Below are 8113 nucleotides of genomic sequence, written 5' to 3'. Positions count from 1 at the left end.
CTCCTTACATGTCCTTCTTAGAGAAACTTGGCACGTGAATTCCACCATGACAAAGTTCTTCGCTGATTCCTGTGATCATTAAGGAACAGCAGGAAGGAAAAGATAATAGCTCTGCAGCACCTGATAGTTCCCTCGATATGCCAATTTTCACTAGCCGGAGTATTAGAGACTTAAAATTACCTTAATGCTCAGCCCAGGTGCTGTGCATGATAACTTGGAGCATGCATGAAATACCTCTAAAAATGAGTACCCATGAATGATGCAATAGGCCGTATGCTACCAAGAATGGCATTGGAATCCCTTTACAGGTGTGATGGAGAACAGGAGCAGTCAACAGGGAGGGATGCCTCAGTTTTCCAGAAAGGAGAGGGGGGAGGTGATTGGGAGGTAGGTATGGTGCGGACGCATCAGCAGAAGTGCTGTGTTGGTTTTGCTGGGGCACCACAAACTGGCTTATAAGTATAAAACCAAATTTACTAGAATAATAGCTAGAATAGAGTCGGTCACAACTGAACCTAATGGTCAGGGGTCCCTTTACCTTTATCTTAACAAGTTACATTTGCAGTAAACATTATACAGACTGGATAAATGAACTGTTCAACAAGTAGCGTTAGACCAATTACAGAACGGCAACCCCGTGCGGCCACAATGGCAAGGGTAGCACACTGGAGAATATTTTCAAAACTGGTTTTCAAAGACTGGTTTTCAAAACTGTTTTTCAAAGACTGAATTGGATGAGATGTTCTTCAAATGGGTCTTGAGTTGGAAACACAAAGCCGTATGCATGGATCTATCATGGGAAGGCAAATAAAAGCCACCACCCTAGTGAGAATAACACAAGTGGGCAAAAGGAGACCTGTTCTCCAGATATATTACAGGTTTCGCTACACGCTTCATCAGTCCGAAAAGCTGCATGATACAAAATAGCACTCCAGTTACAATGTGTGGTAAACCATGAAAATTAGAAAATATCAGACTCATACTATACCTTACCCAGTCATACAAAACGGTTTGCTCAGGATAAAGAAAGTATTCACAGGCACAGCTAGTGTTCAGACTCATTACAAGCAGTTAAATACAATACAGGTGTATAGAATCAATCATCACATGATTACAAGGTTAAAGCTACCGGTGGTGATAGAGAATATTATTCTGCCACAGCAAAAAGCCTTCATAAAATTGTTGGCATCTGTCTGTCTTGGGAGACGATGGATGAGTGTGCCTTTGGAGGTGAAGTCAAACTCAAACTGAATGGAAGGTTACAATGCCTGCTGTGGCTGTAGAGACAAATACGGGAGAGATATGGTTTGTTGCAGCTGGGGCAGATGAAGGTGTCCAGTTGTGCTGTTGCAGGTGCACCATGGCATTTCTTCTTTCTTCCCTCCTCCCAATGGCCATTCCTCCTCTAGTCACTGCTGTAGATACACGACCTGACTGCCTGTCTCCAGGCACCGCGGTAGTCTTCAAGGGATTCCCACATGGAGGGGTTGCCAACCTTCATGGTACTTTTGCAGACGCAGAATTGGTCTGCCAATGGGCTTGTGGCCTGAAGCCAGCTCCCCATAGAGCATGTCCTTGGGGATCCTACCATCTTCCATTCTGTGGACGTTACCAAGTCAGCACCATAATTAGTAGTCTGCAGCATAACTTCAGCATAGCAACATATTGCCTTCCTGTTCCATCAACTTCACACGATGCAATGGCAGAAGACATCCGGAAGAAATTGTGCCAAGGTCATTTTCTGTAATTCCTTAGGCTATCTGGGCTACAGATTGCCTAGAGAATCAGAGTTAGTGGTAGGACACCATAAGGAGTTCTTGGGTCTAATGAGCTCCCTGTCCCTCCAGGAGATAAGCCCATTGACTTCAGGAGGACATAAGTGGATAGGGATCTGTATGCCCTGATAAAGTAATGAACTGGAAGTGTCACTGCTATCTTCTCAGCACCCCGAATCATCACAACATCTGCTCCAGATTCTGCTGCCTTTGTGAGCAAAGTTAATTCTACTAAATAATGCTTACTGCGTGTCCCATACAACAAACTTGTATATTTATAGAGAAATGTTATGAAGGTGGGTGGGTGGGTGGGTGTAGGATTCCAACCAATGAGGCAGTCTAGCAATAGTATCTGTGACAATAGCCTTATGTGTTCATGTTGAATTGCACCCTACGTGCCATTTCAGTGCTTGATTTAGAAAAACATTTTCTTTGTTGGCATCCGTCTGTCTTGAGAGGCAATGAATAAGTAGACTACTAACCCTATTCAATGAAAAATTTACCATTGGTTGTTTTTTAGTCGTTTAGTCGTGTCCAACTCTTCGTGACCCCATGGACCAGAGCACGCCAGGCACTCCTGTCTTCCACTGCCTCCCGCAGTTTGGTCAAACTCATGCTAGTAGCTTCAAGAACACTGTCCAACCATCTTGTCCTCTGTCATCCCCTTCTCCTTGTGCCCTCCATCTTTCCCAACATCAGGGTCTTTTCCAGGGAGTCTTCTCTTCTCATGAGGTGGCCAAAGTATTGGAGCCTCAGCTTCACGATCTGTCCTTCCAGTGAGCACTCAGGGCTGATTTCCTTCAGAATGGATAGGTTCGATCTTCTTTAAACATTTTAAAACTTTCCTATACAGGGCTGCCTTCTAAAGATTGCATAGTTACTTATCTCCTTGGCTTGCGGGGAGTCGCATAACTCCATACCCTCCAACATTTCTCTGATGAAAATAAGGACATCCTAAGGAAAAGTGGGACATTCCGGGATCAAATCAGAAACTGGAACGGCTTCAGTCTCTCCCTGGAAAATAGGGACACTTGTAGGGTCTGTAGACCAATCAGAAACATGGGGAAAATTCTTGTACTCTTTATCAGCTGGAACTAGTGAGCACTCAGAGCAAAGCAAACAAGCAGTAGAAAGAAAATGATCGTTGGTGAATGTGGAAACAATGCAAGGAAAAAACTTAAGTCTGGGGTTGGGGATTGAATTTATGGCTTGAAATAGGCTAGAGGGATTCAATTCCCCCTCTGATCTGCCCCGAGGACCTTCTGGTTAAGCCAAGTTAAGAAACTCTATTAATAATTAGAATAATAAAAATAATAGGCAGTTGATTGTCTGCAGGCAGGGCCCAGGTTACTGCGACATGAGAATATTGCCAGTCCAGCCAGTCTGCCACTAGTCCTCCACTTCCAGCTTCTACTCAACTCTGTTTTGGAAACTGAGGATTCCTTTGCAGAAGTTCGTGAGATTTATATATCAATAGAAAGGTAAGAAGAGATGTGCATTTAGCAACTTACTGCTGAGATAACAGGGAGATGGCTGGGAAAATGCTCCCTTCACAATCCTCTGACAGAGGCTGCAGCTGCTTGCTTGGGTCCCGGCTGACAATGTCTGATTTCCTGACAGTGTCAAGTCATCCCTCCTTCACGCTTATTTAATTAAAAATCAATCAAAGGGGGGGGGGAGAAACACATTTATACAAACAACATGTCACAACAAGCTGCTTTCCCTTGTTTTGTTTAATAGCAAGTCAGCAGGCTGCCTGTGGTTTGATGTGGGGATGCACATTTGAGTTCAGGATTACTGAGAGACCTTCTAAACAAAAGCTGCGAGGTTGAGCTTATTTTCACCCATCCAGAGAGGATTCCCACCTGCTTAACTGTTTGGGTCTGCCCCATTAGGCTTTGGATCTGTCAAGAACTGCCCTCTGGAGAGTCCAGGCACATCTCCAGTTCAAAATGGGTAAGGGAAATGCTCACAACACAGTCCTATACATCTCTACTCAGAGATAAGTTCCATTCAGTTCACTGAGGCTCATGGCCAACCCAAGGTATTTTCCAGCATGAGCCAGGGTCACAAATGGTGCCCCCTCCCCATCAAGTCTTGGTGGTTTGTATCCAGTGCAGGTCAAGTTATTTTGACAGCTGAGGCAGAAAATCACACAAGCGCGTCTCCTTCTTTCTGGCACTTCGCTGTCTTTTCTTGACATCTAAAATCAGCTTCCGAGGTGGCCAGCAAGGATTACAGGCTAAGACAGTTAGTGGACTGGACTGTATTTGACATACTGAGTCATACTCAGAGTAGATGCATCAAAATCAATGGGCTTAAATTAGCCATGACTGACACCACAATCCTAGCCATGTCTACTCCGAAAGAAAGCCCTGTGAAATTCAATAGTGTTTTCTTCCAGCGTTAGGTTCGCAGCCTTACTATCTACTATGTATTGGCAGCAAAGGAACCCGGGTGGTATATAGCTGCGTAAATGCAACAAGTCGACAAATGCAGAAACTGAAAAAGAATTTGCAAGGATTAATGTGGATTCACCCTGCCACACGCAGCATGTTTATTTTAAATTTGCATTCCACCTTTCTACACTGCTGTACTCAAGGTGTTTGGATGGTGCCTATATCGATGTATTCATGGTCTTGTCCTACATGCCTTTTTTTTTGAAGAAAATAAGAGAGAGGAGTAGAACAACACCCTTTGTTGCATACTGACCTAAATGGACCAAAGGTTTGATAAATATCATGCTTTAAATCAGAATTCCAGATGAGCGTCATGGGAAGACATCCTCTGGCCAGCCCCAAAGCTTAAGTCCTAAGAAAATGACTTTGAAGTCTCTGTTTCTAAGCAGGATCAAGTGTGGTGGCTTTGTGAGGGTTCCATGGCAGCAATCTGCATGAGAAATACTTCCAGGGCTTCCTCATCTCTGTTGTCCATCACACAACAGAGAAGGAAAAAATGCTAAAACAGAAGACATTTTCTGGAATATCTATTCCAGGGGAATGGATTTGGTTTAAATAAATGTGATTCACTTTAACACATGGCAGAAGACACACATGCACGAATCGCACCCCTTTTGTAAGTCCAGCCTGCATGTTGCAGCTGCGGCTAGCCTATGAAAGAGGTACACAGCTGATGGATAGTTCAGTGCCCAAAGGTCCCAAGGTTCAAAATATCTCAGTGCTTGCTATTCAACAGACTACTTGCAGCTGCACAGACACTGTGGAGTGAGGGATTTCTGACTGTGACATTTTAAGACACATCAGTGAAAGAAGCAATACAGCTTTGCTTGGGAGGCTGGGATTTGAAGAGAGCTCAGTGTCTGATTCTCAGCGATTTGTCTTCATAAACAGTCATAAAACATATGTGACGTGACAGAAGGTCCCACTTCTCTGCATCTGATCTAAAGCCCAAGGTGTTTCTTATCTGTCACAAATGGACTTGCTGAATGAAATGTGAGTGCTCACTTGCATGCTTTTCCTCAAAAGGAAGCTGTGCAGTTCATTCTTTTAAACTACCATCAATGAAAGCATTTTGTGGGAAATGTTCCATAAGCTAGGGGGGCGGAAACTTGCAAAGGCTGCCACCCAAGTTCAATGTCTGCTTTCAACGTTTCAATCTAGTAGTTTCAGTGCTAGCTAGAATAAAAAGGACAATACAGAACTCATAATGAACCCCATAAAACTTTTGATGAAATGATGACTCTGGGTCATGTTGATATAATCCCATTACTTCCTCCTGGTAGAATTTAACAGTCAATGATGACTGAACTAAACGTCTAACTTGCTACACTGAGTGATTAATTTTGATTTTTAAATCCTGAAGCTATAAGATAAAAGGAGCCTTGCTGAATCAGGCTAATGGCCTATCGAATCCAGTATGCTGTTCTCACAGAGGCCAGGCAGATGATCCAGAACAGAACCTGAGTGCAATAGTTTGCAATTGGTATTCAGAAGCATGCTGTCATAGAACATAGTCAGCATGTCTAGTAGCTGTTGTTAGCCTTATCCTCCATAATAAGGCACACAGAGGTTACTGTTCTTTCTCCTTGCTCACCTGGAGAAAGCAGGTGAACAGGCAGTAAGCAAGAAGTAACAGCAGTGAGTGTAGGGAGCTCCAGTGATTAATAATAATAATAATAATAATAATAATAATAATAATAATAATAATAATAATTTATACCCCACCCTTCCCGGTTCAAAAACTGGGTTCAGGTCACCTAACAACAAATTTAAAGCACTTAATTGTAGAAGCAGCATAAACTACAGTATAAAAAAATGGATAACGGTAAAATTCAAAATTCAGAAATCAGTTTAGGGGAAGTAAGCATTAGAATAATCCCCAGGGCTAGCTGGCTGAATTGGTCCTACTTGGGCAGGGGGTCAGTGAGGAGGTCAGTGGAGAATTAGCTGTGGGGTCTCAGAGCGGGTAATCTTCATAAAAGGGGAGGGGGAGGGAAGAGAAGGGAAATAAAAGATCAGGCTGAGTTCAAATTAAAGGCCAGGCGGAATAGCTCTGTCTTACAGGCCTGACAGAAGGAGGTTAAATCCTGAAGGGCCCTAGTCTCATGGGACAGAGCATTCCACCAGGTCGGAGCCATCACTGAAAAGGCCCTGGCCCTGGTGGAGGATAGTCAGACTTCCTTAGGGCCCAGGACGTCTAAACTATGGTTATTCATGGACCTTAAGGTCCTCTGCAGGGCATACCAGGAGAGGTGGTCCCATAAATAAGCCTCCAACTTGGACATGGGCTTCTCATATGGCCAAAGATGCCAAGCCCTGATGCAAGCTCCAAGTATTTATGAGAATGGGTTGATATACATGCCTCCGTTTCTTTATGGGAAAAGCCCATAGAGATGAAGGAGCCAATAAGTACTGCCCAGTCCCATCCTCCTTCTGGTGAGGTGTATCCCACAAGGCCTCCAATTTCTGGTGGCATCTTGATAGGGGTAGTAATGCAACTATAAATCCAAGATCTACATCCATCCTGGTTTCAGATTCCTACTCACTGTGTGTGAGCCCTCCGTTTATATCTATCTATCTCCTCAAGCTTACTTGCAACCTCACTACTTTTTCTTACACTACCAAGAGCAAGGGCACCTCATCCTAATTGCTGCTGGATCACACATTTGACAAAACTAGGAGGGGGAAGGAACAGTGAGCAGGAGAAAAAAATGGCTCTGGACAGCTTCAGCCTGTGAAAATAATGGCATTGAACAGGATCAGTAAGATTTCAATCAGTGCATTTGTTTTTTTGGGGTGGTGAATTTCCATCTCAAAATCACATTTCTGAAGCAGTAATCAAATGCAAAGTCTATTCAGCCCAATGCTATGCACCCCCCTAACAGTTATCATACACCAGATGTACCTCTGAAAGAACAATGCGAAGATAATTGTTAGTTGCCTGTGATATCAATATTCTTCTTCCAGCCCCCCTTGGCTTTCCAATATCAACATTCTTCATTCTCCTTTTGTGGCCTACCTTGCACAACTGGATTATCTTATGCCTTTGGATCTATGGCAGATCCATTCTTTTTCTTCTCCCCTCCCCTGTCGTCCAGATTGCCATCTTCATTTGGCTGTGCACTGACCAGTCTATCAATAAATGTAATCACCCCCAACTTCTTAATATCTGGAAGCAATCTTGACTGGTGCTGATATGACTACAACTGTAGCTTCGCAGTTCACCAGCCTTATATTCACTTGTGGATATGTTGCCATTTCTTCTTCTTCCAGATTTCAAAATGTTAGAAATGATTCGGTGAAGGAAGCCAGTTCCCCCAGCTCTTATTTAGATGCCGACTCATCTGCTGTAAGTAGGTGTCCTGGAGAAAGTCAGATGGATAGAAGCCAGCAAGTTTATTTCCACCCCCTCCCCCCTTGGTAAATTCCAGTAAAGTGAAAAACTTGACAAGCCCAAGATACCTCTCCCCAGCCCACCTGCAAATGATGTCATGGAATTTCTCTTGTTGCCTGAACTGAGTTCCATACACTCAAGAAGTTTCATTAAAAAAGAGAAGAAAGAGCTGGTTTGTTGTGAAATAACAAAGGGGAGTATTTAATGGGTCAGACTTGTGAAAACACCGCCAGACTAGTTAGGCCAATTGGGGTCAGTTAAGCCTCTCTTGACACAGGACATTAGCAACATTTTCCATGGGCTAAACACAACAAAGAAAACTTCATCTGGTTGCACCTCCAATACCTACGCAGCTTGTAATGATTTTTCAAATCTTGATATGAAACAGCACCGTGGCAATGAGCATTGGATTCCTAGTCAGCAGAGGGATCTGCTCATGCGCCAAGGCGGCGAAAGCTTCATTCTTCTCTATTTGCTACATTACT

At 43.5% G+C, this 8113-nt stretch overlaps 1 long non-coding RNA gene across 1 annotated transcript; it reads right to left on the bottom strand.

The window, feature by feature from the left end:
- Positions 1-769: 769 nt before the first annotated feature.
- LOC308582304 lies at positions 770-1114 on the bottom strand. Its single transcript, XR_014005615.1, has 3 exons — positions 994-1114; positions 857-909; positions 770-790 (listed from the first exon to the last, which is right to left on the bottom strand). It is a non-coding gene; the product is annotated as an uncharacterized lncRNA (long non-coding RNA).
- Positions 1115-8113: the final 6999 nt, after the last annotated feature.

The sequence above is a fragment of the Podarcis bocagei genome (genome assembly GCF_964188305.1).
Source record: "Podarcis bocagei genome assembly, chromosome: 2".
In the NCBI taxonomy this organism is placed as follows: Eukaryota; Metazoa; Chordata; class Lepidosauria; order Squamata; family Lacertidae; genus Podarcis; species Podarcis bocagei.
The sequence above is the reverse complement of the archived record's forward strand: the minus strand, read 5'-3'. Positions and strand labels throughout refer to the sequence as shown.